The following is a 25874-nucleotide window of genomic DNA, read 5'->3' as shown; positions in this document are numbered from 1 at the left end:
ATTTCCAGGTTTATGGATCTTGGGTAGCAGATAGAATACCCCAGGTCGGGGCTCCAGGGGTGTGTCTGTGCGGATTTGTTCTTGTGCTTTTTCAGGGAGTTTCTTGAGCAAATGCTGTAGTTTCTTTTGGTAACTCTCAGTGGGATCAGAGGGTAATGGCTTGTAGAAAGTGGTGTTGGAGAGCTGCCTAGTAGCCTCTTGTTCATACTCCGACCTATTCATGATGACGACAGCACCTCCTTTGTCAGCCTTTTTGATTATGATGTCAGAGTTGTTTCTGAGGCTGTGGATGGCACTGTGTTCTGCATGGCTGAGGTTATGGGGTGCTTTTCCACAATTTCAGCTCGTGCACGTCGGCGGAAGCAGTCTATGTAGAAATCCAGGCTGCTGTTTCGACCTTCAGGAGGAGTCCACCCAGAATCCTTCTTTTGTAGTGTTGGCAGGAAGGTCTCTGTGGGTTAATATGTTGGTCAGAGGTGTGTTGGAAATATTCCTTGAGTCTGAGACGTCGAAAATAGGATTCTAGGTCACCACAGAACTGTATCATGTTCGTGGGGGTGGAGGGGCAAAAGGAGAGGACCCGAGATAGGACAGATTCTTCTGCTGGGCTAAGAGTATAGTTGGATAGATTAACAATATTGCTGGGTGGGTTACGGGAACCATTGTTGTGGCCCCTTGTGGCATATAGTAGTTTAGATAGCTTAGTGTCCTTTTTCTTTTGTAGAGAAGCAAAGTGTGTTTTGTAAATGGCTTGTCTAGTTTTTGTAAAGTCCAGCCACGAGGAAGTTTGTGTGGAAGGTTGGTTCTTTATGAGAGTATCCAGTTTTGAGAGCTCATTCTTAATCTTTCCCTGTTTGCTGTAAAGGATGTTGATCAGGTGGTTCCGCAGTTTCTTTGAGAGTGTGTGGCACAAGCTGTCAGCATAGTCTGTGTGGTATGTAGATTGTAATGGATTTTTTACCTTCAGTCCTTTCGGTATGATGTCCATCTGTTTGCATTTGGAGAGGAAGATGATGTCTGTCTGTATCTGTGCGAGTTTTTTCATGAAGTTGACAGATTTCCACTCTATACGGCTAAATTCAGTGCCTTGCATAATCACAGGTTTCAGAGTAGCAGCCGTGTTAGTCTGTATTCGCAAAAAGAAAAGGAGTACCGGTGGCACCTTAGAGACTAACAAATTTATTAGAGCATAAGCTTTCGTGAGCTACAGCTCACTTCATCGGATGCATTTGGTGGAAAAAACAGAGGAGAGATTTATATACACACACACAGAGAACATGAAACAATGGGTTTATCATACACACTGTAAGGAGAGTGATCACTTAAGATAAGCCATCACCAGCAGCAGGGGGGGGGGAAAGGAGGAAAACCTTTCATGGTGACAAGCAAGGTAGGCTAATTCCAGCAGCTAACAAGAATATCAGAGGAACAGTGGGGGGTGGGGTGGGAGGGAGAAATACCATGGGGAAATAGTTTTACTTTGTGTAATGTGCCAGCAATGCCCCTCTGCCATGTACATTGGCCAAACTGGACAGTCTCTACGTAAAAGAATGAATGGACATAAATCAGACGTAAAGAATTATAACATTCAAAAACCAGTTGGAGAACACTTCAATCTCTCTGGTCACTCGATCACAGATCTTAGAGTGGCTATACTTCAACAAAAAAGCTTCAAAAACAGACTCCAACAAGAGACTGCTGAATTGGAATTAATTTGCAAACTGGATACAATTAACTTAGGCTTGAATAGAGACTGGGAATGGAGGAGTCATTACACAAAGTAAAACTATTTCCCCATGGTATTTCTCCCTCCCACCCCACCCCCCACTGTTCCTCTGATATTCTTAGGTTTCAGAGTAGCAGCCGTGTTAGTCTGTATTCGCAAAAAGAAAAGGAGTACTTGTGGCACCTTAGAGACTAACAAATTTATTAGAGCATAAGCTTTCGTGAGCTACAGCTCACTTCATCGGAACCGATGAAGTGAGCTGTAGCTCACGAAAGCTTATGCTCTAATAAATTTGTTAGTTTCTAAGGTGCCACAAGTACTCCTTTTCTTTTTTCTGATATTCTTGTCAACTGCTGGAATTAGCCTACCTTGCTTGTCACCATGAAAGGTTTTCCTCCTTTCCCCCCCCCTGCTGCTGGTGATGGCTTATCTTAAGTGATCACTCTCCTTACAGTGTGTATGATAAACCCATTGTTTCATGTTCTCTGTGTGTGTGTATATAAATCTCTCCTCTGTTTTTTCCACCAAATGCATCCGATGAAGTGAGCTGTAGCTCACGAAAGCTTATGCTCTAATAAATTTGTTAGTCTCTAAGGTGCCACCGGTACTCCTTTTCTTTTTACTCCATGTTGGAGTTGTAGCACCAGTATTGTGGATACATGACAGCATAATAATGCGATCCTTGGATTACAAACACTGCAGGGGAATGGTAATTTGTTTTAAAAATGGTCTCCACTGAAACATAAGGAGAAACAATAATGGAACCATAGCTTTTCTCACTTGGGTTTTTCTAAAGCTTGTTTTAAAAACTTAAATTTAGGTCCAAATTTGACCCTCTCACTGTCTCTGCATTAATGCTCAGTCTATTTCATAAACGTATTTCCTCTATAGAAATTGTGCAAGCAATTAAAAACAGCCTATGAAAACTCTCTTTGGAAAATACTCCTGGGATAGACAGTGGCTGGCATTGGGCAGGGCGAAAGAAAGAACACTCTCCTCCTCTCCCCTCCTCTCCATTCAGAGGGGCAAGGCACAATCCCAATCCATGTATGCCCAAAGTTCATGGACTTGGGGCCAGGCTCCTCAAAGGGCATTGGGGAGAGGATTAATAAAACTGGGACTTTTCATCTTGGAAAAAAGATGACTAAGTGGGGTTATGATAGAGGTCTATAAAATCATGACTGGTGTGGAGAAAGTAAATAAGGAAGTGTTATTTTCTCCTTCTCATAGCACAAGAATTAAGGATCACCAAATTAAATTAATAGGCAGCAGGTTTAAAACAAACAAAAGGGAGTATTTTTTTTCACACAACACATAGTCAACCTGTGGAACTCAGTTCTTAGTCCTGATAGTCAGGGAATTGCATATTGCATACTTTTATAGGGCATTGCAACTTCTGTTCTGGAATAACACTCCTCCAAGGACCCAGAGGCTTACCATCTGGGTCAGTGAGAATGGTTCAAGGAGTCCTGCTACTGCTTGTTAGTCCACACAGCCAATAGATTCATGGGAAGTGAGTTTAGTCTGACTGTTGTATGTTAACTGTTCTGTTCAGTTTTTAGCATATTTTAATCGAGAGACGTTAATATTAACCATATGACAGACCAGTGTATTTGTTAAGAATATCACTTCTGCTCTGTCATGAAATCACCTCTTAATGGTCTCTTTGTTAAGCTAAATAGATTGAGCCCCTTGAGTCCATCACCATAAGGTATGCTTTCTAATCCTTTAGTCATTCTCGTGTCTCTTCTCTCAATCCCAGTTTATCAACATCCTTCTTGATGGTTCCCCGTAGAGTTTTTAATCATTTTTATGTGTCCTCTGTTGATTTTCTATCATTCTGGTTCTTAATCAAAAAGTTGTACTTTACCAACTCAAATGCCTTACAGAAATCTAAGTATATTGCATTAACTTTTATCAATCACATTTGTAATCTTATTAAAACAAGATATCTGTTTTCCATAAACCCATGTTGATTGGCATTAATTATATTACCCTCCTTTAATTCTTTATTAATCAAAGCCATAGCCACTGGCTATAGCTAAACCACCTGGAAACTGTTCTCCTACACATCCATCTGATCATAGGATCAATATAACTCAAAATCTCTTTATAAAATAAATATATACTAGCTATATACTAAAAACATACTATTGGTATAAACACAATCAGATTTCTAAACTAGACAGATGTTTAAGTTAGCACAGAAACTTTTCTCCATCATAACTTCTTATTAATTGATGTTGTTGTTACTTTTGTTCTCACAGCTCTTACAGTAAAACTGTAGATACAGGACAGATGTCATCAGATCAACCAGATTTTTAAAATGTTTACAGATAAAACTTCCATTGTAATGGAAATATTTAATGGAAAATCATTTTTTGCTGTTAGACACTAATTTAATATAATTTTAAATATATTCGATAACTAACCATAAATTGGCAATGTTTAAATATCAATAGTGTGAACATGCTTCAGCTACATAGTTCCTTGCTCACCAATCTTTCTTTTATCATTACAAACCTATAATTATTATTTGAACATACATTGGTTTAATCATTAGATAAAAGGAAAATATTTGAAGGATAGACAATAGGGGTAGAAAACCGTAAGAGAAGTTGTTCTGTCTGTTTTCATGCATTACTTGTTTCATCTGTTTATTTTTATATTATCAAAAAACAATTTTCGTATTGCTTGATATTATTCTGACGATATTAATGTTATTTAGAGGGGAGTTTTTTGGAAGCTGATTCTTATCCACTGTATATTCTCTACCATTCTCTATATTCTCTCTTTAGGTTTATTATAGTCCCAAGTGTACACAATTGTATTATTACTGTTATTTCTGACTGTAACTCTTATTTTGTAACAAAATAGAGAGGGCATGCCACAATGTTTGTTCGGCATCTTTTGCCAGAAATCATGTATTGTAGGAAATGTTTGTAGAGGTTTGTGAAACATTTGCAATGAAACTCTCAAATCAAGTAAATCTTTTGAGTTTCTTTTGAGACCTAAACATAGCCAAACTTTTGGGTGTTCAGAAGCCATACCCATATCTAAATTTCCCCAATGGCCACTATCTTGAAAATGGGGCAACTGAAAGCTGTTGATTGAAATCTTGATACTGAGCTGAATTTTGTGACTTGAACTCATACCTGCCGTTAGATTAACCTGGGCTCAATTTTAAGCAAAACAGAGCAAATGTGTATTTCTTATCAAACTTTGATCATCAAAGCCAAATGTGGTGTACATGGTTTTAAACAGAAAGTGAATTTCAGTCCAAAGTCTGGAGAGAGGTTTTTATCTGCTTTGAAGTTTCTGAATCTGATAACTCATTACAAAATAAATGGGGTGGAAGCCTATGCTAAGTATAACCACACGTAAAGCTAGATAACTGAGTAAATCTAAGTCCTACATGCATCCGATGAAGTGAGCTGTAGCTCACGAAAGCTTATGCTCAAATAAATTTGTTAGTCTCTAAAGTGCCACAAGTACCCCTTTTCTTTTTGCGAATACAGACTAACACGGTTGCTACTCTGAAACTCAACTCAGTAGCATTTGTCTGTTTGTCTGTTGTGTGATAAGTTTCAAAAATTGCATACATTCCACTCCAAAATTTCAGGGTATGTTCTAGGTACCGATGGGCAAAACTCTATTGATATTGGCAAAAAACAGAAAGCTTCAAAAGCTAAAGTGAGGACCACACAGTGCTCTTTGGCATCATCTGTTGGTGTCTACAAATATCAGGCTAGAGCTTACTGGAAGGTTACATACACACTTTGTTGCTCATGTAGGCTGAGCTCTGTTATCTAACTTTCTAAGTGCAAATGGAAGCTTGGCTAGGGGACTGGTTGGTAGAGACCGGATTGGCTGGAATGGGGGGAAGTGGTCTGGCTGTTGGGAGGGCTGGTTGAAGTGGGGATATGAGGTGCAGTAAGGTACACAGCTCAATGTACATGAGCAAAGGAGGGTGTGACCCTTCAGTTATATCTTCACAAGTAGATGGTGGCTGTCTGAATATATATGAATAAGAAATAACATGACATCAAAAATAGCAGAACACTGAACTTTATTTATTTATATGGAAAAATATTTATGAATCACTTTCTGTATTATTTGCCCAACTCTGTATGTGTGTTAGTATGTGTATTAACACACAAAAAGTGTCAGAGTGCTTATATAACAGTGGTGAGTGCCTTATAAAACACACAGATTATATTTTTGTTATGGTTGTGAATAGATTTATATATCGGGGAATATTGCAGTTTTTAAAAAAAAATCCTTGTGACCCTTTTTCTCATTTATACTGAGGCCCCTTTACGCTGCTCTGGTGGTCTTATAGTAGGCATAAATTACATTTACAAGACTACAGGTCTTGATAAGTCTTTGATTAACATAGGAGATGAGATATTTGACAACGCTCAGGACTCGAGCAGCAAAAGCAGGGAAGTCTTTGTAAGTGCACACGGTGGCTATGATCTCCCCCTCTGCCTCCTTTCACTGCTACAAAGACAGGTTTCCTTTAGAAGATCTTGTTTAAGTTAAAGGTTTAATACAGTTGTGTAATCTTGGTCAGAAGACTATAATTCTTAACTCCATGCTCATTGACCCTCTTCCATTCACAATATTGTCTTATATGGGTTCATTCACATTTGGTGTGGTAGTATTTTTCAGTCCTAGAAATTCTCATTCCCAGCCAGATACATTCAGAAGGTCAAAGAATGGTCCTGCTTTAGGATGTGGTATTTTGGGGCTAAAAAAATGAATTAGGAGATGGAGTAGCCTTATTTTTATGCATTTTCTAATTATAGGATCTGCAATTCACCCTTGTAGTACCTGCTACAAGAGCAAATGGCTCCTTTTAAAAACAGAAAAACAGGTATGCAGAGGAAAATAAGATGGCAACTTATCAGGTCATGTGTGCCTTTTAGTATACTTCTGCGTAAGAAGTTTTGTTAGGAATAGAGCCTTCTGAAGAAAGAGTTTGAAATCCCACAATTATCTTTCCATTCCATGGCTTGGATTTTTAGCTGCTGGCTGCTTACTCATGTGGAAGCAAGCACATTTTACATTTAAAAGCACTTTAGCTTTTGCTTGGATAAAGTTTCTCTTGCAACTGGCAAAGTCAGACCAATCACAAAGCTTTAGAAATAAATGTATGTTTGCTGTGTTTTGGATAGACAGAATATGTAATTTATAAGTAAAAAGCATTTTTTCTAAATTTCCACAAATTAAAAATAATTTCACTTAAATGATCACTTTGGGTAGCATTGAAAGTCTTTTTAAAATTACATTCCTAGTAAAGACTCAAGTTACAAAATGTGGATGCTGACTTGGGTTTTGAACCCTTCCAACTTTTGGCAGTTTTCAGAGCTGGAGCTGTAGGCCTAAAACTTGTAAATATTCATGCACATGCATAATATTAAGCATTTGAATAGTTCCTTACTCACTTCAGTGAGGCTACTCACATTCCTTAAAGTTAAGCTCCTCTAAGTGTTTGGAAGATTAGCGTTTTATTTTGGACTGTTGTAAAGGTCACTTGCAGATTTTTGATCTTGGTTTTGGTCTGTAACACCTTAAACATTTTTCAAAATTTGAAATATTTTTTTCCAAATAATTATTTACTTAAATAACCTCTGCACGCAAAATGTTTTTTCCGTGTGAAAGGTGACCCTAACTGGCAGTGCTGGCCCGTGGTCAAGTAGGGGTGTGGCTGGTGGTCCCCCTATCTTCTACAATTCTACCTATTGGCGTTGGTCTCTTCTTTTGCGGCTAACCCCTTCAGTCAGGTCACACATTCTAGTTCAGGGGTTCTCACAACAAAATTTTTGGTGGCCTCATAGTGTGGCCAACAACTTGCTGGTGGTCGCCCTAATAAGTTTTCCTAAAATACTTAATTAACTTTAGGAAAAAACAATATATATGCACATATACATGTCCGAATCATAATTTATTTATGTAGGGTTTTTTTCAGACTCTGTAATAAACATAATTTACAGTTGTCACTATTCTTTACTGGACCTAAACAGAATAGAAACACAAATAAGGTGCTTTGCATGTTCTTATCTTTTTGTTGTTGTTGCTTCTTTTGCTTTTTTGGTTGTGCTTTTTTTCTTCTAAGACTTGCTAGCTGGTAAGTCTTCTGCTGTGTAAAGTGATATTTGTATGTTTGTTAATACCACTTTTCACAGCAGATTTACTCAGCCCCGGCAAGCCCTGAGACAAATTAAGCCCTGGATGGGGAGGTGAGCAGGGAGGCAGTGTGGCCCAGGGACAATGATGGGGGTGATGAGCCTGGGCCCAGAGCCTGAAACCAGAGCCTGCCACCACATGGATGGGACCCACAGCCCTGTGGCCAAAGCCTGCCTCCCCTACCCCAGGGAAAGTGGGGAATTCACCAGGTGCCTGCACCTCCAGCGTTTGTGTTTCTGGAGGGGAGCAGGGCCCAACTGCTGCTGGCAGCCTTGGGAGGGGGGACCACTGCTTTGAGGTCCCCCCCACACTCACAGGCCCTGAGGCTATGGCCACAAGAAAAAGCCCAGGGGTGGCTGTGTGCGGCCTAGGAGGCCGCATTTGAGAAACACCGTGGTTCACCTTTTTTATGATATACATAGAAAAAGTTCAATAACACAGAAGTCTTTTTGTGCCTGCAGGAGCTTCGGGACTTTCTCCTTAACTCTGGAACCTGGGGTCTGGACCCTTGTGTAGTCAGAGTCTTCTCCAGCTAGATTCCCCACTGATAGGTAGACTCCTATTGTTGTCCTACTTTCAGGAGTTAATAGGGGAGCTTGGGCCCACCCTCTCCACTGGGCTCTGATCCAGGGCCAATGGTGGACAGCTAAGTTCTGCACACTGGAGTGCTAAATAGATGCCTCCCTGAATCACTTCTTACTTGAGGTCCCCACCATCCCTCTTTTTTTCCTCTGATGGGATAAATTAAAGGACTGAATTGAAAATAAAGTTTCTTCTGACCTTCCCAAGCAAACAATCACCAATCACTTTTGCAGGTGTGCTCATGTCAGTGTGGTCAGGTCTTAGGCAAGAAGAGACCCTGGGCCGTTATTTCCTAAAGCTCAGAGCAAAGGTCTGTTCCCTTCCACAACTTGTCTTCTTCTGAGCTGCTCTGCTTCCCTTTTAAGGTCCACCTCCAGCTTGTGCTCGGGTGGCTGGGAAGGGCACCGTGGACCCAGAGCTGCTCTTTACCCTTGTTCTCCAGTGTGGGGTTTGTACACCCTATCACATCTCCCACTCAAAGCCCATTATTTCAGATGAAAAAAATTGCATTCTGAGACCCCACCTCTTCCTCAAACCAGATTTCCCTTCATCGGCTGCATATTTCTAGAAGTGCTATTAGCTCCTCTTGAGGTTCAAACATGCCCTCTAGAATGCACCAGCAATTGCTGTGTATTTGATAAAATCAGCTATAGTGCATATGTGCCAATATGTTCAATTGCATGGCTGATTTCTCAATCAATAGTATATAGCAATGTGCACTGCCTTTTGACAAGCAGGAATAGTGAGCAAATTGGTCTTTATTCTTGTTGTTTTTTGCGTACATTCAGCATGGAAATGATGATGATGTAGGCTACAGAGAATCTTTAGAAACCCAAAACATGCAATGCACTTTACAAACAGAGCCTGTTTTAGTCTTTGGAACCTGGAGGGAAATGTGAATATAGATATAAATATTCAATACAAAGTGTCTCTGTTCTAGCTCAGTTTCTTTACAATCCCAAATATTATGTAGGAGCTTCATATGGTACCACCTTTTTAAGACCAGGGTTGTCTAAATTATTGTATAGTATTGAATTGATCTGCTTTGTGACCAAACATAGTTACTTGAATGAATTATAGTTATTTTGTGTTTTTAGTGCATCTTGCATCTTTCTGTTTATTAACTAAAATAAATTGAGAATACTGGACTGTCATTTAAAGTTGTAATGATTGTAAATAACCATAAACTCCACTTTAACAAGTACCTCATGTTTCTAAGGAAGGTCATTACTCAGGTTATTGATTAGGTGAGTGTGTTTAACTATTTGCTATTAGGAGTCTACTGTGTCACCTAAATTCTGTCAAGTCAAGTGCATGAGCTAGACAGTGGCAATGAATCTTACTGACTGTTGTGCCATTCAGTGGCTACGTGAAAATCATCTGTTATGCTGTCTGAAGAAGGGTTTCTCTTCACTCAGGCCTTATCATCTGTCCAGAGTTTTAGCTTGGTCAATACAGTATAATTTCCACTGGGCCTTTGATCTAAGAAATTGTTTTCAGTTACAAAGTTTATATTTTTGGTCAGGGAGATGCAAGGAAGTGAAAGGGAAGAAAAAAGAGTTAATGAGTGAGCGAGATGCCATCGTAGATATAATGTACGGGTAGTATACTTCTGGAGACTTGGATTCCAAAAGGTATTAAGTCACAGGTAAAATGAATTTGGTCTCAGTTTAGTCTCAGGTGAACATTCATCCTTGTCAAAAAGCTGCTACATGTGTTGGTATGATTTTAAGTCTCTCTTCAGAAGAAGCTCAGAACTGATAAGCAGTTGTATTACACTCTAAGGCCCAGAGCCTGCAAACACTTGTGTGATGCTTCACTTTCTTACCATGAGCCACCCCTTTGATTTCAAAGGGGCTATTCACGGTAATAAAGTTAATAATGGGCATAAGTGTTCGCAGGATTAGGGCCCAAAACTAAGATCCAGAATTGGAACATTTTGAAGAAGTGGTACAGTTTTCCTTCACTATGCCTGACTCTGGTAATTACCATCAATCTCACCACCAATAGCACCTTCAAAACAAAATTAAACTACCCTAGAAAAGTCTGGCATAAAAACAACTGGAAGCAGAGTTAGTAATCTGAGATCACATTTTCTTCATTACACATTTTTATTGCCTCTGGATGAGGTGCTTTATTTTGCTTTTATTTTCTACTATTTCAATATCATGTTATAATGGTTCTTTTTATTAACCTTTTGACTTGTTATATGTATTTGCAATTTACATGGACTGCTCTATTTGAGTACTGCTGTGGAAAATGATTTCAGAGCATATGCATTTCTTTTGATCATTTTCTTAGAGTCAGTGTTTTGTTAAAAATGAAAATAGAAGGTGCATTTTTTAATATACGTATTTGCTGTCTGGAACCTAGTAAAAATGAGGTCATTTGGGAGTACAATTTTAATTAAAAGTTTAATTTGTAAATAGTTTTTTATTAACAGTCTAATTGCATGATAGCCCTTGGATAAACAGAATCAGTGCTGAAGGAGAGACTGTACTTAGATGAGTGTGTCCAGAGACTTTTTTATTAACTAACTGTTGTTCTTTAAACTGACATCCTTTGTGTATGGCACATGGTGTAATAACAGTGCCTTGGCAGGTTACATTTTCCTTTCTACCACAACAACAGCTGTACTTATTCTCAACAAACCGAAGTGAAATTTTAGATCTTTAGATATTTCATTCCATGTTCATGCCACCCCTTGTGCAAATGGACTTTAATTGTTCTACACTGTGCTATACCTATTAAAATGTATTAATATTGTTACCCTTACTGATCCGAGCAGTTAGCCAATATTCTGGGTCTTGCAGGTTGTTTGTTAGAAGGAAAAATAGATGATAAAGGCAGGCATTTCTTTGATGCAATCTTGTTTCTTTACAAAGAAGACAAAGTCCTGTTTCCCAGAATACAATAGGAACAAACAGTAAGCCGTTTCTTTGCCCACATGTCCAAGCTTCTTTCAGCCAGCACTTAATGAAAAGTGCTTCCTCTCTTCCCTTTCTCTCAGGACCACCTTACTAATCCTTCTCTGGCTATCTGCTTGACTTTTTAACGACTTCTCTTTGCTTGCTTCTTGGTGCTTCTGCTCACCGACACATACAGCTCCATTAAATAATACCCAGTGAATCACTCTGCCCACGTATGTCAGTTTCTGACCAACCTTGCATGTGACAGTTTTTTGGGTTGTGGCTCATATTGCTTCATATTGCATATTTTCTTACTCCAGAAAGGAGCTTAACTGCTTCTAACATTTATCCTGATTGAAAGGTAGCTGTCATGCCCACCAGCTTCAGTGATGTTTTTCCTAATCTCCATCATAACCATTTGAACAAGGTTTCTTTTTCATGTAGCAATTCTGGTTCATTATTTCACTCTTAATTTTGTCCTTTATGTTAATTGCTAACTTTTATATATAGTATTTATCACCCAAGTTAAAAATGAACTATAAACTGTTCACTTTTTTTTATACATTGCATCATGACATTGTAGTCTTTCCATTTTCAGACAATGAAGTTGCCACTTCACAATTAAAGAATGTTGGTTGTATCACTTGTGAGTCCAGTTAAGAACATAAGCTTTTGTGATTTCACATTATGCCATGGCTAGAGCAGCTGTGCTATTGTTGCTAGCCAAGATGGATATACTGAATAAGGTTGCCATTGAAGTCATATCAGATGTCGTGTTGCACAAGCATGCCAACACTTATTATCAATCCAGCATATTTTTTTCATTGTTGAAAGGTTTGATCAGAACCTGTATCTGTGAAGTGCTCTGTGTCAATCTATATGGGTAGTTGTTTTTGAGTATGCCTATTAAAAATATTGTCCATTTTATACACTTTCACTGTTGCTTTTTTTAATGTTTCTTATCCATTACTAATAAGTGATCACTATAGTCAGTGCCTAAAAGCTACCACTACTGCGAGCCTTACTCTGTAGGAAATGGGTTTAGATTTGACTGAGATATGAGCATTTGAAAATTACCGACTTCATACAAATGGTACAGAGTTTTCGGTTATGCATATAAATGGGCATGCAAAAAAGGGTGGACAGCACATACAAGTGAAGTACTCAACTCCTAATATATAAGAATAATCCCAACCAAGACAAATGTTATGTATATCTTGGGAAGCCCAAGTTCTGGCAAACAGAGCCTTCTCTTACAAGTAGTAGAATAATGGGTTTAGGGAACTCTGCACAGATCTGGGTGACAGGAGGTCCTGCATTCTATTGCCCCTCTTTCCTGACTGGTTTAAATAATTCTTTGCACTGTGTTATTCCTATTGATGAGGACTTATGCTGCTAATGCTACCTCTTGCAGTTTCACAAAGAATGATCTCCATTTTACAGATGTTTTAAAAAAATAAGATGTTTTTAAAGTGTTTAGAGAGCTACAGGTTACAAAGCATCTGGTAAATGAAAGGCATCATCATTATTCAGATTTTCTAGTTGAGATAAAGGTGCTGAGAATTTGATTGCCCTGGAGGTGTTGTGGAATGCTCGAGGAAGAGTATGTATTTATATACATATTTCAAATAGATTCTTCTATGCAAGAAGGGTAATTCAGTGGGCATTCAGCATACTTAAAGCAGAGGGATAGAACCAGAACAAGCAGCCCTGGGCTGCGTGGCAGTGACCCTGATGCTGAGAGCCTGCAGGTTTAGTTTTGCCTCCTCATTTCCCTGAAAGCACCTGCAGAACCCCTTGCTGAAAAGCGTAACATTTTCAGTGGCTTAAACTGAAAACTATTTGTGGATTTGGAAAGATGAGGTCCTACTCAGAGTGTATAGCCAGGCTTTTGCCGAGATGAAAAAGCATTAGGTATTATTCCAGCAAGCTCAATGAATGGCTCTGAACCAACCCAGACAACATTGCACATGTTTTCAGAAATCCTACAAGCCATTTCACATGTATATCTAAAACCTTGACCCTGACAGACCAGACTAATTTTGGAAAAATGCTGTACAATTTTGTATTGCATAATCTGAGAAGAAGTTTTGTGGTCACGTAGAGACTATGTCAGATGTACATACTCATGGGGCCAGAATATAACTTGCACATTCAGGCCAAGATTTTCAAGAGAGACTAGTGATTTTGTATGCCTCAGTTCTTGAGTGCCCAACTTGAGATGCCTTAAAAATCATGACTTTCAGAGACTGGGTGCTCTGCGCTTTCTGAAAAAATCAGTTTGGGCAAAATCACTGGTCACTTCTAAAAAAAATTTGCTTCAAGCTAAATGCTTATACTTTCTGACTTTGAGTGCCTTAACGTTGTAACCTTAATATAGGTGTTTTTTTTTAAAGCTTCAGTAGAAGGGACACTGTCAATATAAAATTCACATACTATCTGAACATTTGTTACATATAATTACAAGTAACACAATTATTTTAATTGAAAAAGATTAGAGAAAATATCTCTTTTTCAAGTGTACATCTGACAGCACTTTTTGTCTAGTCATTTTCACTGTTTCAGTTAGAGAATTTCCCTGTCTTTTTGTTTGTGTGTGTCTGTCATCAAGTCTTTCTCTTCCAGAGAGTCTCCTAGTAACCAGGTGTGGTATTGCAGGGATTGTCTAAATCTAGCACCCTCTTTTATTTTTCTAGGGGCCACAACAGTCTATCATTGTGTATGACCTAGCTCTCCAGCCAGGTCACTATTCAGTTCTTTCCCTTTTCGGGGTTAATAGAAAAATCCCACAAACAGGAAACTCAAAGCCTAATGGCTTCAAAGCCTGTCTCATGGCCTCTGGCTATTCTTGGCTTTTTTTATCTTTGTCACTCATGATTCCCATCTTGGTCTAGAGAAGAGGTAGGGGAACCCAGGACCACCCTCTCCCCTGGGTTCCAGCCCAGGAACCCTACTTAGGTTCCTCCAATCTCTCCACCGTTTTCTCTGGACTACTCCTACCTTTACTTCACTCATCAGCATCATAATAAGATCAGCAGGCTCTGTTGCCCCCACCTTGACACTGTGATTTTTCACAGCTTCTCTTGGGACTAGTTCAGAGGCATCACCTACAAGCCAGTCTCTGCTCCTCTCTGTCGTGGACTATCAGGATCCTGACAAAGACAGATAGGACCAAGGGTCAGAGCAAAGTCAAACCTGAGGCTGGTAGTAGCAGAGGAATTCATAGTCAAATTCCAGGCCAGGGTCAATACCAAGGGTCAGAGTCTGAGTCTTGTTTCAGGGTCCAGAGTAAGAAGCAAAGTCCAAATCAAACCAAGGTCAAAGCTAGGGGTTCAGGAGCAGGAATGGTCCTGGCAGCTACAGGAGAGCCATACTGTTACCTGGATACTTCCTAAGACACCCGTTAGGGCGGGGAGACAATCAGGAACCATGAGACTGTTGCTTGTCAGACCCCTTGAGGCAGGACTTCCCATGGTCTTGTCCAAAGAAGGTTGTGGGCAATGGAGCACAAGGTGGTTACAGCTGTTGCTGTGTGGCAGCATGGAGGTGTCTTTTACCTATCAGCACTGCCTACTGGTCTTAGGTTCTAGACCCACTAGAACTTACACAGATTGTATTACTAGCAGTTCTTTGCCCTTAGCCTTAAGACAGTCATTAGCTTTCTCCTTTGAATACAGGTTCCCCTTGAGCCCTCTCTCTTTGGGACTGGGGTTGTATCTCAGGCTTTTTTGCCTTAGAATAATCTGTATTCCTCTCCTTTGAACAGGGGTTTCTTCTCTGGGATTGGGGTTGTCTCTGTCCTCTTTGTCTTAGAGTAATCTATCTTACTCTCCTCCCAACAGGAGATTCCCCGTCCCTGGAGCTAGGTGTGCCTCAGGCCCCCTGCCTTACATTAAGTCAATTGCAAGACAGCTCCCCTTTACTGAACACTCTTCCTTAATAATCTTCTAATCTGGTGGGTTCAGCAGGACAGTATTTTGCTATCAACATCTCTCTGCTGTGAGGGAGGAGGCAGTCTTTATGCTGCTCCCCTTTTCCTAGCCCCTTCTAGGGGTTGGTATTGGTTGGGTGAGAGGGAAGCCTTGCCCTGTCCTCTCTGCAATGTTTCGGGCCATTTTCCTGATTCCTTCCCTGAGCACCGTTCATTCTCAGCACTCTTAGCTCTCTACATGTATGTTTTGGACTCTTCTGAACCCAGAAAGGGCCAAGCCAGGTGGCAGAGTGGGCTGAACACTAGATGCTGCAACCCTCTGTGGTGGACTACACTGTCTCTGGGTCTTTCTCACAGGAACAGTAGAGGAAGCATTTAAAAAAGAAAACAAAACAGGATTACTGGCAGTAGGACACAAGCAAATATAGTACCCAAAACTACTTTTAACTCATGTTTTAAAATCAACTAGAGAACAAATTAAAGATGGGCCAGATTTACAAAGCTACTTAGATGCCTAAAGGTGCAGATAGAGACCTATTGGGATTTATGAAAATGCCTAAGCAATTGTGGCATCTACCTCCCAACTCACTGAACTCAATGGAAGTTAGACATCTAACCAACTTAGATACTTTTGAAAATCCCAGTAGGTCCCTATCTGTCTAAATACCTTTCTAAATCTGCCTTAGTGTTCTGGACCAATGTTCATATTTATGAGTGTTGCCTACATGGCACTGAGACCAACATGCTTCAGTACAGTGCTGTTCATCTTGTCATTACATACCCAAGAGTGACCAAAGACATTTCTCATGAAAGTGTTCTGACAGTTTGCGATTCAGTTAGTGGTAAGTCTATATCTCTGGGTCATATAATATGATATTATGGAAAAAATTTCTATTGTGATTGTTATGTTGCTATGTGTTTATGTGGAAGGACAAAAGCCATGTTGCTTCCACCCATGAATGTGCAACTCAACAAGTGCAGGGCAACCTTTTTGCAAAAAGGTATCACAATTATGACAAATGCAAGGTAGGTAAACTTTGTCACTTTGTTTAACAGTGTGCTAATAATGCTTAGGTCTGTTTCAACACACAATATGTTTTTGTTTGGTGCTGGTTGGTACATAACCTCAATCTATGAAATGCAAATTTTAATGCCACGGTTTACAAGAGCAGCTGCGAAACAGGACGTCATTATCGGCAGGTCTTTCTTTGAGCACACAGTTATTCACAAAGGGCTTTTCCTTTAATAAGTGATTCTGACACCTCTGTTAATGCACTTAAATGAGATGTATTAAAAAAATCTGCCTGAGTGGATTTTAAACTTGAGTTTCAGTGATAGGTCATGAGTTGCTTTATCTAACCTTACTTTAAAGAAAAGTCCAAATAACTTATAATACCAGGAGAGTCACATTGTTTTCCCTGTACAGGCTCATTCATGCATTCACCAGAGTTTTTTGATAATATAGATCATTTTATCTGAGGTTATAATTTTTCAAGGAGCCTCCAGGAAGAACTGACAGTTTCAGAATTTTTTATCAAGTCAGTTGCGACTATGTCTGTGTTTTTGTTCACTGTTTTTGTTCATATCAGCAGTGCTTTGTTGTGATAGAAAAATGACACTATGACAGAGAGGGTATGGTATCCATAGAATTGGCCATCAGTTGGCTGGGAAAATTACTTGACAGTAATTTTCCTCCATTTGACAGTTGAGAGAAACCATGAGTATTATCATCATCATTTGAGCCTTTTTTTTTTTTGGTGATCTCCTGATTGTTGCAGGTCTACTTCTTGTTTTTAAAATCCTTTTTCTTATATAAAAAGAAAAGGAGTACTTGTGGCACCTTAGAGACTAACAAATTTATTAGAGCATAAGCTTTCGTGAGCTACAGCTCACAAAAGCTTATGCTCTAATAAATTTGTTAGTCTCTAAGGTGCCACAAGTACTCCTTTTCTTTTTGCGAATACAGACTAACACGGCTGCTACTCTGAAACCTTTTTCTTATATGTAAGCATAAAAGCTGCAGAATGTTGGTGCTACTGTATCATTGTGAAAAGTTAGAATGTTTTTGGCAATCGCCACCCTGCACTTAAGCAGGGAGGAGTTTGGCTGGCTGGCCAGGAGAAGAAGGCAATGCTTTCTGGCTTGGGGGAGGAGGGGAAATGTAGGGCTGCTGAGCAAGCAATCAGCATGGTGGATGACTCACCACCTAAGAATGAGGGGTTTGCAAAGATCAGCTGGGCCTGGCCCCTCCCCTCTTTGGCCAGGTGCAGTGGGGGGGTTTTCACCTTCCTCACAGCAGGTTCAGGTAGGCTCTGTTCATGCATAGCTTGATGAGCGGTAGGCCATATGTCGCAACTCTTCATTTAAGTGTATAGCGGATGCTCAGTGCAGATACTCCATAAATTAAGGCAGAAAAGAACGAAAAAATGGCTTGGAAAAGGAATTAAGGAGAGGTGCTTGGTAATGGAGCAAGCCGGGGGCAGCTGGGAACTCCTATGATTGGTACAGCAGGGAGCCAACCCCCTCCCATCATTATAGTCCACCTTAACTCCTCCTACGAGGTGGTGTGGTTGGTAAGGTCCGGGCAAGGAAATTGCTGGAGGGACCTGAATGAAAAGTGGTGGAGAGAGTTGGTGAAAGCACCCCTACCCCCCGGAATTGGCTGGAATTGGTAAGATCCAAGCAAGGGAATTGCTCGAGGGACCTGGATAAATAGTGGGGGAGCTGTGGAAGCCCTCCCACCCCCAAATTGTCTGGAATTGGTAAGGTCCCGCAGGGAGTCTGCTGGAGGGACATAAATTTTGCACCTGCACTGCACACATTTTATCCACCGGGTTAGTCTCAGCCATCTGTCTAATAATAAAGTTGTGGCCTGATTAAATCCATATCTAATGTTTCCTGTCATTCTTTCGGCATAGCCAGACAATGAGCAAACAAGCAATCAAACCAGCTGACTTATAGCAGCTGGTACTTTCAGTGTTTTGTTTCCTGTAACAAACTTGTTAGTTGTCATGTTTCCAGGAAGAAATATACCTTGATGCTGAATTTTTCAACTAAATTTGTAAACTTCTCAGAAGAACTATTTTTTCATTTGCTGCTGTGGCATTGTTTCTTCTGGTTGTAATAGGGATATACATCAAGACAGTGACTGCAGTAAATCTCAGTTTTCTTGTCCGATAGTACCCTGCCCCCTAACATCTACTCTGGTTCTCCAGGGAACAGAGCAGATAATAAGCTCTCCCTGTGATCAGTGCTAAACCATGGATAATGAAGGTTTATGGGTCTACATTACCAGAGACAGTTTTTCTTTTTACGTCGGAGCTCATTCGTCTAAGGTGGGTCTCTTCTACAGGGCAGTGCAACATGCTGGCATGGCTACATCATCATGGTTCTGCCATTCAGTTTATGTAATATGTAATGTAGTTCACTATTCTCAGGTACACATTGTTCTGGCTTTGAATTAGTATGAGGATCAGGCTGCAGAGTCTTTCAACATAATATCAAGAAAACGAAAGGGAGGTAAAAAAAATCCCAATATAGTAAAGTTAATACCAGTATTCATGAAATAAAGTTCAGTTTTAGGGCACTAATGGATTTACTGGCTATTTTTCAAAAATCTGATTAGATGGAGAAAACTGATTAGATTTAATGATTAAAAAGCATTTAAAACATTAAATAAATAAAAACAGGTTATTCATAGTTAAATGTAGTTCATCTGTTAATGTAGAAATACTAGTGATAGAAATTTTAGTGGATATCAATAACTCTCTCTCTTTGCAGAGAAACACATGAAAGAAAACCAAGCTGGCTTTGCTGCAATTGGCAAGGCTACTTTCTTTTCTAATGATGTGAGGGTTTAAAATGTACTGACCTACTCTCAGCTTACAAAACTGGCTCCCATCCAAGTCTACAGTTTATAGTTACTGCTGTACTCTTTACTTAGTAACATACTTAATGGGATGACCGTAAATTTGGACTTCCAGCTAAATGAGTTTAAAATGCTTAACAGGAGGAGCAAGGATTCAGGTGAAGGGGACAAAAAAGAGAGAGAGACATCCTAAAAAATATAGGTTTGTTGTACATATCAAAATAAAGTTACCTTAGAAGTGTAAATGTTTTTTTGCCATGTGCAAGTTTTCTTTTAACAAAGTTGTCTTGGATAAAAACAGCATTGAAAGTAAAATGAATGTGTGGCTTCTGCAATGTCAAGAGACAGCACAATTTGTCTGGTAGAAATCAACAAGGGAATCTCTCGTGATAATGAATGTCCTTCATTCTGTTAGCCAGTTTTTCAAGTAGATTTCTATTTAGTAATGGCAGTCTATGAGCTTGTTCAATAAACTAAGTAGTGTCTGCAAAGAACAGAGAAAGCATAGGAAAAGATCAGTGTCTGTGGCATAAATCAACACATTATAAAAATAAAAAAATCTGTTCTTTATACCTGGAGGAGGTAATACTTTAAAAAAATAATAATTCAAGCTTGTTGAAATCTGGATTAAGTTTTCCATCATTCCTTTTTCTCTATGTGTCCCTTTCTATATACAGCTCTCAAGTTGTTCTTCTCAAAAGATGCTATCTTACTTTTTCAAATGTATTTAACAAAAGAGCTTTTGCCAAATTTCAAGTCTCAGATAACAACAGAGATATTGGTTGGAGGTTAGTTTTCCTTTTATTGAATTTTAAAAAATGTACCAATAGACTGAGCCTACAACATGAATCCTACATTTTTAGCAGCAGTTTGAACCTAAATTATGTGTTGTTCTTGAACTTTGGTAGATTTTCCATCACTGAAGTCTTTAAATCAAGACTGGATTCATGGACAGCGGGTGAACCGGCCTTTGGGGGAAGCTAGTCCCCCAGCCGCTCCCTTTCTGCCCAAGACCCCACCCCTACCCCTACCCTTCCCCCCGTCCCCCACCAGTGCCCAGAACACCCCCATTGTGGCCACCGGCTTTCCCACCCAGCCCCGGCTGTCTGTGTGCCCCCAGCCCTGGAGTGACAGGTGGGAAGCCCCAGCGTCCACAGCCCCAAAGCATTGTGTGGGCGGTGCAGCATCAACACTCCCAGCCTGAGTGCCGGAAGGGCAGCACAGCTGCAGCGCCCCCAGTCCGAGCCCCGGAGAGCTGGGTGGGTGGTGCATGGGCAGGGCCAGGCCAGGCTGTTTGGGGAGTCTCTGCATTCCCCAGCCTATGATACCTACTGCCCATGACTGGATTTCTTTCTAAAAGAGACGCTCTCACAAGTTGGGTTCAGTGGACGAAGTACTATGGTCTGTGATACACAGGAAGTTAGACTACCCAATTGTAACCGCTCACTGGGACTTTGATTTTTGTTGCAAACTAGCAATTCTACGGTAGGATGTAAAGCATTGAAATACAGAGGTATTGTATTGACTTAAATAGAAATATTAATAATATCCAATACCACATGGCAATCCATGAATATATGTAATACTGTGTTCAATTCAGTAACAATCACTGTATTTCAATGCTTCTCCAACCATTTCTAGCTACCCTAAAATTTCAAATTTATTGCATAATAAATTGTTGGTGTGCAACAGAAATCAAGGCATCTTGCTATAGAAATTCAGTCCAGTATTCTCTTCACCCCTTTCTCATCTTCTGTTTAGGGGCTAAGAGGGGACTCAGGGACGAAGGAGGAAATGGGATTGGTTCCATCCTTTTCTTCCCATTTCAAGTCCCGGGTCCTTGTTGGTATCCCTCTGGGAGGAAGTGAGTAAAGGTACATGATCTCCCCTTTTCCTTCTTCCTCACCCAGCATCACCTATTGGTGTTTGTAGGAGCTATATGGCTTTTTCCTGAGTGGATAAAAAATGATTTTTTTAAAATAGTAATATATATATATATATTTAAATTGGGAGCTTTTATAAAATTTAAACTAAATATATGTTTAATTTTTTAAAAAAAAATTACTATGACAGCCTACATTAAGCCCTAAATTTACTAAAATATTAAAATAATTTAAATAAAATAAAAGCCAAACAGTACCTATTTGCTGCTGAAGTTTTAAAGAAAATCAGACCACTCAACTGGTTGAAGTCGCTTGCTATGCACATGGAAATAGTTTGTTGAAGTACTAACCCAGCTTTTGTCAGTAGTGATCTCTTCTCCAGGAGCAGAGAGAATATTTTTCTCATTTCAGTTTGTCCAACTAGTTTCATTCAATGACTAGCTCATTCAATATTGAGAAACTAATTAGGAGTTAAAAAGTACGAAAGCTTATTTCTTCTTCCAATCTATGAATAAAAATGAGGTGTGATAGGATGAAATCTACTAATTCTAAAATCTTGAAGGATGTGGTGACCAGTCATAGTTGCTAATTATAGATAATACGTCTTTTATTTAATAAATCAATTAGTTTTAAATACAAAACGTGTTTTGACAAACTTCCTTTTTTTTTCTTTTGTATCCAGAATATTGAAAGTAGTTTTTTTTAACTAATAAAAAACAAATTTTAAATGTTGTCTTATGTATTTTTAATTGAGCTCCAATTTTCATCCAAATGCAGCTTGACACAAATCACTTCTCTCCGGTCACCAGCTGCCTGTCTGTGCCTCCGGCTCCTCCTGAGACCTCTGGCCTCCGTTGGCACCACTCACTGCTGCCTGGTGAGCGGCGGCTGGGTTCAGACCATGGGGGGTCGGGGAGCAGCGAGGGGATGGGGTTGGCCATAGGAGCTGGTGCAGAGCCCACAGGCAGGGGCGCTGGCCGGGATAGGTGAGCAGAGATGAGCGTGCGGAAGCTACAGGGCACTCAGGTGATTGCCGATGGAACCATACCCCCCCCCCACCTTCAGGGGTGTGTTCAGCCCACGCTGGTCTCTGCCTGCTTCTCTGGGTCAGCCGGCACAGGGCCACATCAAATTTTGAAAAACCATGTGTGAAAACTGAAGCAAAATGCTTAGCAGAAAAGTTTGAACAGTACAATATTGCTGTTTTTACTCCTTTGCGGAACTGTTTACTTCAAAGAATTAATGCCATCAGCAAATCGCAGCAAAAGGTAGATACAAATTTGTTGAATGCTGAACAATTGTTAGCCTTGGTTACAAGTTTTGTCATGGAAGTTCAAAATGACTATAGCTCGGTGAAAGCAAAGGCACTAACATTAACAGAAAATATAGGTTCCTCTGATATATCTGTTGAGAAGCATAAAAAAATCAGCAAGTTATTTTTCGATGAAACGAGAGACAATGAAATCAATTTAAAAGGGAAAAAGAAGATCATGGCTGAGACAGTTAGTTATTTGTGACACAGTAATAGTGCAATTGCAGAGTAGAGGTGATTCTCTAAAGAAAACTGTTGATTTATTTTGCATGTTTTTTGACAGAAGTATGGACAAAAATGCTAAAAGCCAGTACAGTAAGAAATTAAGTGAATTCTACTGAATGGACATAAACATAAATCTTTTTGAATATGAAGTGAAACATTTCATCAAAAATGATGAGGTCCATGCTTCGAGATCACTAGTTGATTTGTATAGACTTGTACGTGACTTAATTGATGATTTTGTAAAGAAAAAGTATAGAAAAAAGCTATCTGAATAAATATTTTTTTTGCAGATTGAATAAGTTTCTTCAGAGGAAGTTAACTTTTATTTTTCCATTCATTCATCATTTATACTTTTTATTTTTACACATTTTTCATGTTAGCGTAATGCAAATACAAGCTTTCATCTAGACCAGAAGTTCTCAAGCTGTGGTCTGAGAACTCCATTCAGGTGGACCGAGGAAAGGTTATTATGTTTTTTTTTTAATAATGCGCTCTTATCCAAGGCACTTTATAATAGTTAGCTAACAATACAAACGCTATTTGGAAAGATCATTAAGTGATCCGCTGAGACCCTCAGCACTTTTCAAGTGGTCTGTGGGGAAAAAAAAGTTAGATTACAAAAAAATCAAGGTACCTCACTTTATTTTCATTTATTTCCTATTGCTTATAGTATAGGGGAGGATGAAGAAAAAAAGAATGAAAAATGGGGGTGGGGGCAGGGGAGAAAAGAGAGAATGTTCTTTTTCTTGGCTGGGTCCTGTGGGGGAGCCCTAAAAATGAAGATGAGCACAGGGCCCAACTAACTCCAAATCCGCCACTGCCAAATTCATTACACTAGAGATGAATTTGGCTATTTTAAAAGCCTGTAACAGAGGTGGCTGTTTCAAAAAGCACTTTCAAAGTACCAAACTTGAAAGTAGCTCATCTAGATGAAGTTTAAGAACACTTATAATTAAAATGTGTATTCCTATTTTGGCCTAAGCAAAATATGGCAGCTGTAAACTGGGGTCATCATTCGTTCTTGTAATTGGTGAGGCTGTTGGTAATAATGGATATTATGGAAGCAAGTGGATTGTTTTCTCCTGAGAATTTCTTACATGATTTATTTCCTTCATCTGATGCTATTTCTCATCTGTTTGTTTCATGTGATTAAGGATATGTATATATCATTTGCAGTTCTAAACCGTATCACTTTAGTCATGATGCTGATACTTAACACAACTGTTTCTTACTCTGAATTGCAAATCACCATGCACAAAGAACAGCAGATGAGTTTTTTGTTTTGTTTTGATTTTTTTTAAATCTGAGCTGCGGGTTGCAAGACTCTTTAAATCTGGGCTGCTTGTTGCAGAACAGTTTCCATAATAACTTTCTTTTCTTGATTAACATTCTGATCTTCATCTTTTAGGCTTAAATTTCCCATGATTTGACGGTGCCTGAATGTTCATGAATTTATTTGAAAAGTTTGAGTGAAAATTGTTGAGCCATTTTTGAGAAAAAGAAGAGTGGTATAAAATACACTTTCCCCCTTTTAGAAAAAACAAAATAAAAAATAAAAAATCAAACTTTTTTAAAAGCCACTCTAGTGTTGAAACAGCTGTGGTTAGAAAAGTTATATTTGGCATATTAATGTGTGCAGCTAATGGATCAAGCCCCAACTACATCAAAGACTGAATTTCTATCTATGAACCACTGTGACCACTGAGCTCCTCTGAGATAGTGCAGATTACAAAGCCTAGGATGAAGCAGATCAGAGCTGGAGACAAAGCACTCTGTTGAGGGGACCCAGCAATAGAACGGTCTTCCAGTAGAGAAGAGATGAATCCAGAGTCTGACCATGTTTGGGAACTATGTAGCAAGAACTTTCTCTTTAAGAAAGGCTTTTTACCATAAGTAACACTCACAATTTGAACAATTTTAATTCCTAAACTCCTCTCAACCAAAAAATCCCCAAAACAACAACCCCCCCAACAACCTACCTCAAGCAGAATTCTGACCATGTAAAGGGAGAAGTGCCATAAAACAGGTAGAAAGAAAGAAAAAAAAGAAGTAGAAAGGAATTGAAAGAGTAGGAATAAATGGTCAATTTTCAACATACCAAAATGTTAACAGTAGGATGATGACCCAGTTTGCCCACTAAGGCTTCCGTTGTTTGGGAAGGAGGTACCAGATCAATTTCAGTGTTTACAGATGAGCAGTGGAACTGTATATGTTGCCAAATTAAATGAACTTTAAACATTTAGTCCAGAGAAGAGCAATGAAAGTAATTAGAGGCATGGAGAGACTTCTTTATGAAGGGAGATCAGAAACATTGGAACTGTTTCATTTGGAGAGTGGATGAATAATACAATTTATGAAAGAGGTATGCAAAATAACGAATAGCAAAATGAAAGTAAATTGAGCATTCTTGTTTACCTTTTACCAAGAAGAAAGGTACATCCAATAAAATAAAACTGAAAAGCAAGAAATTTAAAATTGATTCAAATGGCATTTTTTTTACACAAAGCATAATTAACTTGTAGAATGCATTGCCATAAGGACAAGAAAAATTGATGAGTTCAAAAAAGCATTAGATATTTTTATGAATAATGAGGACATCTTGTTAAAGTAGTTGGGATATAAAAAATATATAGGTCGTAAGCCAACACTAATTGGCAGGACGTAAGAAGAAATATCCCCTTGGGCAGGTTATTTCAGAATTGTCCACTACATGGTTTCTTGTTCCTTCCTCTGAAACATCTGGCACTGGCCACTGTCAGAGAAAAACTGGGTTAGAAAGATGGTTTATCTGATCTGGTATAAAGAAACTGTTAGGGTTTTTTTAAATTAGAAGTACTGTAGCACTGCCTTGCAAAATTCTACTTGTCCATTCACTATGCAGAAGCTTCTGTTGTTGTTGTTGTTGATGCTAGGTAAAAGTATATTTGTTTTACGATTAGTATCTGTCATCATGATAAAGGGTAGGGGAATAGAATTTATGCTGGTTGTTAAATTTTTGTGACAGTATTTCAAAAATGCTGTAGCATAATAGATTGCATTATACAATATTAATATATAAGCCTTGAAATTTGTTTTGTATATTTTCTTTTACAGTTTTTAAATTATATACAATGCAATCTACATATACTGATTTGACCAGTTGGAAAGAATCACATTATTTTAAAAGGGTGGGCTAGAGAGACACCACCAGAAAGATACTGAGATAGGTCTTGGTGGACTGTGTACCCCCAGAAGGGATTTGTTCTG

The 25874-nt window shown here is 39.1% G+C and overlaps 1 protein-coding gene and 1 long non-coding RNA gene across 8 annotated transcripts in view; both read left to right on the top strand.

The window, feature by feature from the left end:
- Positions 1-25874, top strand: part of IMMP2L (inner mitochondrial membrane peptidase subunit 2) — an 832928-nt gene that overhangs the window by 346099 nt on the left and 460955 nt on the right. The window contains exons 6-7 of one of the 7 annotated variants that reach the window (XR_006275114.1): positions 20970-21082; positions 22687-22757. The exons of the other annotated variants lie outside the window; for them this stretch is intronic. The gene's annotated coding sequence lies outside the window, so the exon portion shown is untranslated. Of the gene's footprint in view, positions 1-20969; positions 21083-22686; positions 22758-25874 lie in introns of those variants that run through there. 7 annotated transcript variants of the gene reach the window in all.
- Positions 7271-10759, top strand: LOC122456291. Its single transcript, XR_006275126.1, has 3 exons — positions 7271-7897; positions 8360-8361; positions 10746-10759. It is a non-coding gene; the product is annotated as an uncharacterized LOC122456291 (long non-coding RNA).

Source organism: Dermochelys coriacea, chromosome 1 (assembly GCF_009764565.3).
Source record: "Dermochelys coriacea isolate rDerCor1 chromosome 1, rDerCor1.pri.v4, whole genome shotgun sequence".
Classification (NCBI taxonomy): Eukaryota; Metazoa; Chordata; order Testudines; family Dermochelyidae; genus Dermochelys; species Dermochelys coriacea.
The sequence above is the reverse complement of the archived record's forward strand: the minus strand, read 5'-3'. Positions and strand labels throughout refer to the sequence as shown.